This window comes from Balaenoptera borealis, assembly GCF_965194805.1.
Source record: "Balaenoptera borealis genome assembly, chromosome: 4".
Taxonomy (NCBI): Eukaryota; Metazoa; Chordata; class Mammalia; order Artiodactyla; family Balaenopteridae; genus Balaenoptera; species Balaenoptera borealis.
The window spans coordinates 58872831-58881857 of NC_138861.1; the positions used below are offsets into that span (position 1 = coordinate 58872831).

The following is a 9027-nucleotide window of genomic DNA, read 5'->3' on the forward strand; positions in this document are numbered from 1 at the left end:
CATGCCCGGGAAAATAAGAAAGACAGCTCTCTGCCTCCAAGTATTGCGTTTTCGTTAACTATAACCCGACCATAACCGCGATCTTACTTTTTTTTTCTGGTCAAAGTTTTGAACGCTACCGGTTCATTCCAGTTTCAAGAAAGACTGAATAGATCTACCTAGAAACACACATAACTGCGAAATAAAAGTAAACCTACTGAAGAAAAGAAACAAAGGCAGTGTTATGAAAGAATTTGACACGCGCCTAGAATTCACTTTGTTAACACACATCAAGGAAAAGTACGGACACAGTTCCTTTGCACCACAAATTGTACAAGCAAACTTTTAATACTCGGGGGAATCGCAAGGATCACCACGCTCCACGAACAAAAACTAAAACTCGCGCTTTAAAAAACCAACTTCAGAATCATGATCTTTTTTCGTTTAAGTAAACGTGAAATCGTATCTTGGTCGGGCACCTCACCCTCAGATTCAAATAACTCTACAGATAGGATCACTTTTCTCATGCAGTCTATAGACCCCCTTACTTCTAGAATAAAGAGTTTCTAAGCTAATATTACCAGCAGCAATATTTTGATATCGAGATATTGCCAAAAATCTTAGAAAAAATGTGTAGCTTAAGCATGACCAGCAGTCACTGCGCTCATCTACATATTCCACACCCCTTTTCTGATCTCATTTAGCGCGTCCTTTTCCTATCATTGTTAGTGGTGCAGTTCCAATAAAACTTAAAGGTAAAGACACTCTACAAATTTAAAGATAAACAACATAAATTAGCCCCTTCCTTCAAGGGCTTGGGGCAAATGACGTCGCTGTGATCACTGGCGGTTCAGCAAGGCTCTGTACACGTAACTAAAAGAGCTAGTCTGAAAAGATGAAATTTGGCAAACCACGTTTGAAAATCCAGTCCTTGTATTGATGAAAATACGTTGTCAGTTTAAAGCTTCAAGCACAAGGACAAAACATGCTTTCTTTCAAATATGCGGCAAATGATCGACCTTAACCTGAAAGGTCAGTTGCACAAACACTCATTCTAACTTTGAACTGAGCAAACTAGGGAGAAAGCTCGTGCAGCGCCCCCTCCTACACACACATATTTGGAGAAGTCGCGGGAGTCTGCACAGCCGGAGTGATCACACTCCGCCAGTGGAAACCAGCTTCGGGATCAGAGTGCCTCCCCTCCCAGGCAAGAATAAATTGTTTCCATGTATCCTTAAACCCTCCCGTCTTCAACTCTACAAGCACAGGGTCCTCCGTTCCCTTTTTCACCGGACCTTTGAAATCCAGAACAAGACTGCTGGAAAATCCATCCTGCAGGAAACCCCCGAGCCCTCCTAGACTCATATTAGACTTCAAAAAGAGCAAATCCTGTCTCAGGCAATGGTTAGTAATTCACATTTCCACGTCCACATAACAAATATTATCCATCTCCCCAATCCTCTCCTTCCTTCTTCACTGTGAATTAGAATTGGAGTTTCCAAGTTTACCTGTTCTTCAGTTGTCTCTCTTGGGATTACACTAGAACCAGGACTCTTCTGGTATTCTCCCCTTGGCCAAAATAAATTAGCCAGAGTTTAATATCTTTAAAACAGGAAGAAATAATGCTGTTTCAAAAAATCTTATTAAAGATGGACCAGAATAACTGAGAATACAGAGGTGTCTGAGGTGGGGAGAGACACAAATATTGGGGCAAGAGGGGAGGGGACTCTTGATGTGAGCTGCAATCTGACCTTTAGACAGTCTACCAGTTTGATTTTTTACAGACTATCTCCCCCAAAGAAAAAAGTATTATGTAATATAGACATACATATTACACATGTATACATCTACATAAACATATACATAGATATAATCTATAAGCAAAATATCTACATTTTGATTTGTGACATAAAAATTAAGATACCTGGAAATCTGGTTGGGAAGCACTCATGTAAGGGAAAAAAGTGATGTCTATACACTAGACTACTGTTACCATCAAACAAATCTTAAACCCAAAATGCCATTTTTGGATTTGTGACTAGTAGTGCTTTCTTAAACAAATAACAGAGCTGTGAAAGAGCCCATAGTCTTACAAGGCTAGTTTCAATATTTCACAAGAAATTCATTGATACTGGCCTAGTAATCAAAATATTTATCTAAGACAGTCCAGTCTGCCTCAGGGCAAGAAGGTCCTCCACTCTCTTGTAGCTCAAGCAGGGTAAGAAAAGCATTAGTGCTATAACCCTCACAGAAACCCTGCAGATGTGACTATCCTTTGAGGAGAGCCACAATTTGATTAGAAAAATATAAGGAAATATATGTGTGTGATAAATACTAATATAAGTTAGCATAGAGAAAGCAGAGAAGCTTCTTTCTTAGTCATTTTACAAAGGTTGAAAACCTCTTGGCAAAACCAAAGTAGACATAATAATCTCGAAGATAAATCTCATTTATGAACAAAAATGCAAAACTCTTAACTAAATCTATAAAATCTTTATGAACTGAAGCTAGTAGGGTATTAAAAGAACATATACAATAACTAAATAGGTTTCACACCAGGAATATAGAACTGAAGTACATGTAAGTATACTGTACATGTGTGCAGGATACAAATTTGCTCTCTAGAAAGCTCTCTTGGAGGAACTTCCCTTGCAGGATGTGGATGTGTACACTTTCTGGTACATTTCTATTTGCCCACCACGCATAACATCAGAGCAAAGGCCAGCACAGGAGAAGACATGATGTAACTTAGGTTCACTTAATTAGAATTTGACGTCTGCCTTGTATTTTTCTCTGACAACAATGGTAGTTTTTATCTGGAAAAAAAATAAAACTTACACACAAAATATTTCAAATGTTACTTTTCTACAGGATTTGGTTCTCTTTGTTTGAGGGGTTCTCTGGTGGTCAGGAATTCACGGTCCGTGTACTGTACTGGCCTCACCCAGCTTCTGAAGTGCATGCTCCCCTCCAGCCTCGGTATAATTATGTATGATCAGGGGCGTGTGGTTGGCTGCAAAGCCAGGGGTAAGCAATTCTCTCAAAAACAAATCCTGAAAACAGACTGTCACTCCCCAGCTGACATCATGTTTTGTAAGGCTTCCTGTCTAGAAAACACACAAAGCCACGCGCATTTTGTGGCGTTAAGAGAATGTCTGGTGGGTATCGCTCTGTGGTGGAGCCTCCTGCCTTAGAATGCTCCAGCGGCAGCAGGTGAGTCTTGAGGGGTCTGGAGGGAAATGCCTATGCTCTGATTTATTGATTTGTGGATTCAGGGCTTAGTGACCTTCAGACATCAGCTAGAGCAGGAGCTATTTCTGGTGGATATGGCAACATGAAATTGTCACTGGAGTAAAGTGGAATGTTTGTATCCTGGGGGCGGGCAATAAGACCCACAGGGGTAGGAAAAGATTTTAGAATTTTTTAATTTTTAAATTCATACTTTTAAACTTATTTTTTAGTGAGTTCTATAATAAACATAATAAATATGCAGTAGAACATGCTTAAAACGGGTAAATAATTATATGATATATATACATACACATATATATGCATATATATATGGCGCACACTCAAAATTGTTTACTGATGAAGCACATGATTAAAAACAAACAGGAAACAGAGACCACGGTGGTAGAAGTCTGTTAGGTGAGCGAGCCTGTTGATTTGTCTGCAAGGTTTCCAATTCCTTCTTCCTTGTGGTCTCCCCCAGCAGATTCGCTGAAGGGAAAAGGCAGAGACAGAATCTGCAAAGTCTGTGGCTGGGAAAGATTTTCCCATACATTTCTTTGTTGTTCAAACTTGAAATGATAAGGCTGTAGTCATTAAATATGTTTTCCCCTTTGCTAAACCTCTAGAGGAGTGTGTAGTTTAAGAGAAGAGATGAAGGAAACAAAACAGCCCCATACCTACAAGATGTTTTAGTATCTATTGGATAAAATAGATACTAATAAAAAAATTAGTATCTATTGGATAAAAGGGTCATTTTACTCAGATTGTTTACTATAGCTTTCCTAACGTCATTCCAGCAAGCTTTTAAGAAAATTTAACTGAGCAGGTAATTTAAACATGTACTGGTTATTAAAACCTGTTTTGTAGCATTGTTGGGAAGATCAAATAGATAGCACAGTGCCTTGGCTGTAATGAGAGCTTAGTGAGGATTAGTCTTGTTATTTCTGTTTTATTATTATTATTTAAAATTATTATGACATAGCTCCCCGCTTGGCCTTTCTTGAGGTGGTTCTCTAGATTTCTGGAAGTTATTTGGGACCCTGGGAAATTTATTCTCTCTGACCCTCTTTCCAGGCAGGCCTGGTTTCACTTCCCATTGTCCCTGACCAAACATGGGTGCTTAATTCTCCTCTGATATGGAGCATTCTTACTGAGCAGTTCCCTTATATGTGGCCAGACTGGCCAGGTTGCTTTTCCTTCATAAGGAGCCAGTGGAACTGGCAGGCCTGACAACACTTTAATATAAAAGGTAATAACTTTCATCTCTTTATCCCTGCCACCTTGCACAGTGCTCAATGAATGTTTATTGGATTGAACTGAATATTAGGAGAGGCAGTAAATTCAGTCAAAGGAATGACTCTCTAAAGGTGGAATATCAGACAATATCACAGGGAGGGAAAGAGAGGTCATCTTGGGGAGTTAATATTCCTTAGACAATACTACAGAGTATCAGCGTAATCTGCCTACCTAAAGTCAGTCCAGCTGACTTCATCAATACAGAAGGCTGAGTGGTGGGTGGGGGATGGCCCACTATGGGGAGTGCTGGTCAGGTGTGTGTCAGAGGAAGACCCTAGATTCATGGGAAAATAAAAGTAGACAGTATCATTGTACCTGACAGGGAGGTGGCTCCCAGGTACAGAGGTACCCCAACACCTGGAACTGTACCACATATATATAGAACCAAGGGGCCTGAAGAGCAAGTCTTGGGAGCAGTACAGCGGGCCCGTGTCTTAGCTTGGGCTCCTATAACACAACACCATAGACTGGGTGGATTAAGCAGCAGAAATTTACTTCTCACAGTTCTGGAGGCTGGGCATGGTCAGGTGCCAGCATGGTCAGGTTCTGGTGAGGGTTCTCTTCTTAGCTTGCAGACAACCACCTTCTTGCGGTATCTTCACATGGCAGAGAGACAGAGTATGGGAGCAAGCAATCTCTCTGGTCTCTTCTTTTAAGGGCACTAATCTTATCATTAGGATCTCAGCCTCATGACTTCATCTAAACCAAATTATCTCCCAAAGACCCACCTGTAAATATCATCATACTTGTTGGGGGTGGGGGTAGGGCTTCAACATATGAATTTGAGGGGGACTCAATTCAGTCCATAGCAGCCTAAGTACTTGGGTTGGAATCCTGATCTTCACTTCATAGCCAGGGCTTTGGGCAAATTATTCAACCTCACTCTGCCTCAGTTTCCTCATCCATAAGATAGAAATAGAAAAAGTCCCTACCTCAGGATGCTGTTGTGGGGCAGGAACAAATACAATTAAAGAATCTGGACCAGTGTCTGCAGCATGGCAACTGTGAAATATAGTGTAAGTTATATTTGTTATTAGCTATAATTATCCAGGGAGGTGAGGGCAAAAGAAAACCCTTAATTAGGTGAAAGCTGAGCTTTGCACTTGAACCCAAGCAGAACACCCACCTTAGCTAGGTCAACACTTACCAGTGGCCTCGGGAGTCGGCAGCAAATGACCTGGAACCAGCCTACGTGCTGTCACGGGTCTGCCCCGACACACCTAGTCTCCTGTGCAGAGCATCAGGCTTCCTTTGCCGCCACCTGGGCCTACCTTGTATTCCCCGTTCTCTCTCAACTGCCACCTTGTCTTAGCATTTCTCTGTGTCTGTCATTTTCTCACTTCTCAGGGGAAATCTTTAAGGGTTCTTGGCAGCCGTTCTCTGGTGGCCAAAGAGCCCTAGTCCCTCCTCAGGGTGCCTTCCTAGGACCAGCTGCTGCCAAGGGGCTGCCACTCATCCTGGTTCTTCCTCTACTTGGATCCCCAAAGCAGACGTCAGCAGGACAGCTGCCAGAACAGGAGATGCTTGGGGGAGAGACCCACAACCAGGGCAGGAAGTCTAGACAGTACTGCAGTCTTTTGAAGCTCCCAGGTTCCACTTAGCTTTGTTCTCCCTCCTTCTTCCAGACCTATCAGACCCAACACCCCCTTTTAAATACAAATATTTTGTAATTCTCAGGTGAGTCTCCAGTAATGAAATGCATAGATAAAACCATCTACCTGTATACTTACCTTCAAAGAACTAACATAATGCTCTAACTGTGCTGAAAAGCAGAACTAAAGGGAGTGATTTATAGATATTTCAATATGTAGATGCTCAGGCATGACACTGTTAGAAGACAGTGTTTGTCAGCTCCTTGGTTTCCAGGCAGATCTCCATGAATACAACACGCACATATGCAAGTGGTGGGCCACTGGTGATTTGATTTTCCAAAATGGTGGACATTTCCTGGAAAATTCCAAATAAAGTTCAGTTTTGCCTGGATCTACCGGAGAACCACTGCTCTAGGCTGTTTTGAGAAAAGCTCTGTGTAAATGGTAAAATATTCACACATGCCCATTTCCCTGTCCAACTCCAAAGGGCCAAGTAAGAAACAGAGGCCTGGGGATCAGAAAGAATCAACTGGAGTCAGACAGACATTCAAACCCTGCTGTACCACCTCCTTTGATGTGACCTTGGGGAAGTTATTAACCTTTCTAACCTTGACTTCCTCATCTACAAAATATGCATATAAAATACCCATCTGATGTAGTTACTGCAAGGATTAAATGAAATAATTTGTGAAAAGCACACTACACAGGACCTGGAATATAGAAAGCTCCCAGTGAAGGATTTTAGAGTGACAAGTAGGCAGGAAATAGTGTAGGGAAGGAAAAACACCACTTTTTCCTCTACCCATCTTAGGTTCTCCAACTGGGGCCCTGTAAGCTGGCAAAGACAGATTAACAAGAGAAAAACGGAAGTTTATTAACATGTGCATCACGCATGTACACAAGGGAGCACCCAGCGATGAGTAACCCAAAGGGGGGGTTAGAACTTGGGCTCATAGCCTATCTTAGGCTAAAACAAAGGAAAGGGGTTTGGGGTTTCTGGGTGGGGGAGACCAGTCATGGGAAGGTGACCAGAGAAAGCACAGTAACAAGGGCAGTTTAGGAAGGTTTGTTATGCAGATTCAAGTCATGCCTTCTCCATTTGTAAGAGTTGTTAAGAGCCCTCCTCTTCCTGGTACAAGAGAGGGAGACATCGTTCACAAGTGGAAATCTTTACAAAAGGAAAACTTATCCCCTGTTTTTAGAACTTTTCCTGCATCTACTGGGTCTCAGTGGCCTTAGCTCAAAATAACTCAGATGCCAAAGAGGCATAATTTGGGGTGGCATATTCTGGTGCCCTTCAATAGTCAACAAATATTCACATCAGAGCTCTTCAGATGGTTCCTGCCTCCAAAGGTGTGACTTGCAGTGTCTCCCCGACACCAGGAACTAAGCCCAGGAGAAAACAAGTCCAGCTGGGGAGCTGTCCCCTGTTTTCTTTGCCCTCGGGGAACCAGGCTCACTGACTCACAGGGCTCGGTGGGTCTCCAGTGGCTCCTGGAGAAGCCTACAGGGTCACCCACCACCCTGTGGAGTCAGGATCCCTGGAAAATACCTCAAGGGCCTCTGTGGCTGAAGAATATTGACCATCTACCATGGGGTTGGGGTGATACGGGTCAAGAAGCAGCCAGGATCTTGGTGGTGTCACGTGCTTAACCAGAGCCTGATTTTCTAGGACACATATGACCGTTAGGTACTTCTGCTTTAGGTATGTTTTGCTCTTGAAGTGTCCATCTTCTGACCTAGACAGCTGTGCAAGGCGCTGTTCAGGTCAAACTCACCCTGAGTTGCATCCAGTTTATGGATCCTCTCAGCAAATATTTAATGAGTAACCACTGTGAGCAAGGGATGAAGCAGTAAGCAGTGCAGGCAGAAATCCACTCTTATTTGATCTCTTAAATAGACTATGAATTCGTCTCTATTTGTGCTCGCTCAGAGCATGATGGTAATAATAAAAGATAAAAACTTATAGAGGGCTGCCGTGTTCCATGCACTATGTTAAGTGCTTCATAAGTGCACTTTTAAGTGCATGTCCTCATTCAAATTTCATAATCACCCTTGAAATAGCTTTTATTTATTTATTTATTTACTTTCAATTTATTTATTTTATTTTTGGCTGCGTTGAGTCTTCACTGCTGTGCGCGGGCTTTCTCTAGTTGCGGCGAGCGTGGGCTACTCTTCGTCGCGGTGCGCGGGCTTCTCATTGCGGTGGCTTCTCTTGTTGCGGAGCAGGGGCTCTAGGTGCGTGGGCTTCAGTAGTTGTGGTGCGCAGGCTCAGTAGTTGTGGCTTGCGGGCTCTAGAGCACAGGCTCAGTAGTTGTGGCTTGTGGGCTCTAGAGCACAGGCTCAGTAGTTGTGGCTCACGGGCTTAGTTGCTCCACAGCATGTGGGATCTTCCCAGACCAGGGCTCGACCCCGTGTCCCCTGCATTGGCAGGCGGATTCTTAACCACTGTGCTACCAAGGAAGCGCGAAATAGCTTTTAATATTATCTCCATTTTATAGATGAGGAAAATGAGGCATGAAGAGGTTAAATAATTTGCCCCAGGTCACACAGCTAGCAAGTGTCAAAGTCAGTATTTCAAGTCCCACCTGCTCCAGCACCTCTGTGCTCTACCTCCCATGGTACACAGTGGGTGTTTAATAAATAAAGGAAAGGCTGAATGATCAAGACATCATCTATGTATACACACATACATGTTTATTTATATAAATAAAAAAGTTTCACTTGTGATTTCAGCGCCTCAGCATGGCGCAGCGTGTGAGTCTTCTGGTCTTTCTCCATGGAGTTCTCACATCTCAGATGGTGAGTAGTCACTGGTGTGTTCCCACTTCTTCCCCTTCCAGGGTATCTAGATTTACCCATAGGAACACAAAGGCACATGACATCTAGATTTCCTATACTCTGGAGATAAGATAGATTATGTCAAATT

At 42.7% G+C, this 9027-nt stretch overlaps 1 long non-coding RNA gene across 1 annotated transcript in view; it reads left to right on the plus strand.

Annotated features, from left to right (window-relative positions):
- Positions 1-291: 291 nt before the first annotated feature.
- LOC309627978 overlaps positions 292-9027 on the plus strand; it is a 48850-nt gene continuing 40114 nt past the window's right edge. Inside the window, exons 1-2 of the long non-coding RNA XR_014244081.1 lie at positions 292-3192; positions 8835-8900. This is a non-coding gene — a long non-coding RNA (uncharacterized lncRNA). The remainder of the gene's footprint in view (positions 3193-8834; positions 8901-9027) is intronic.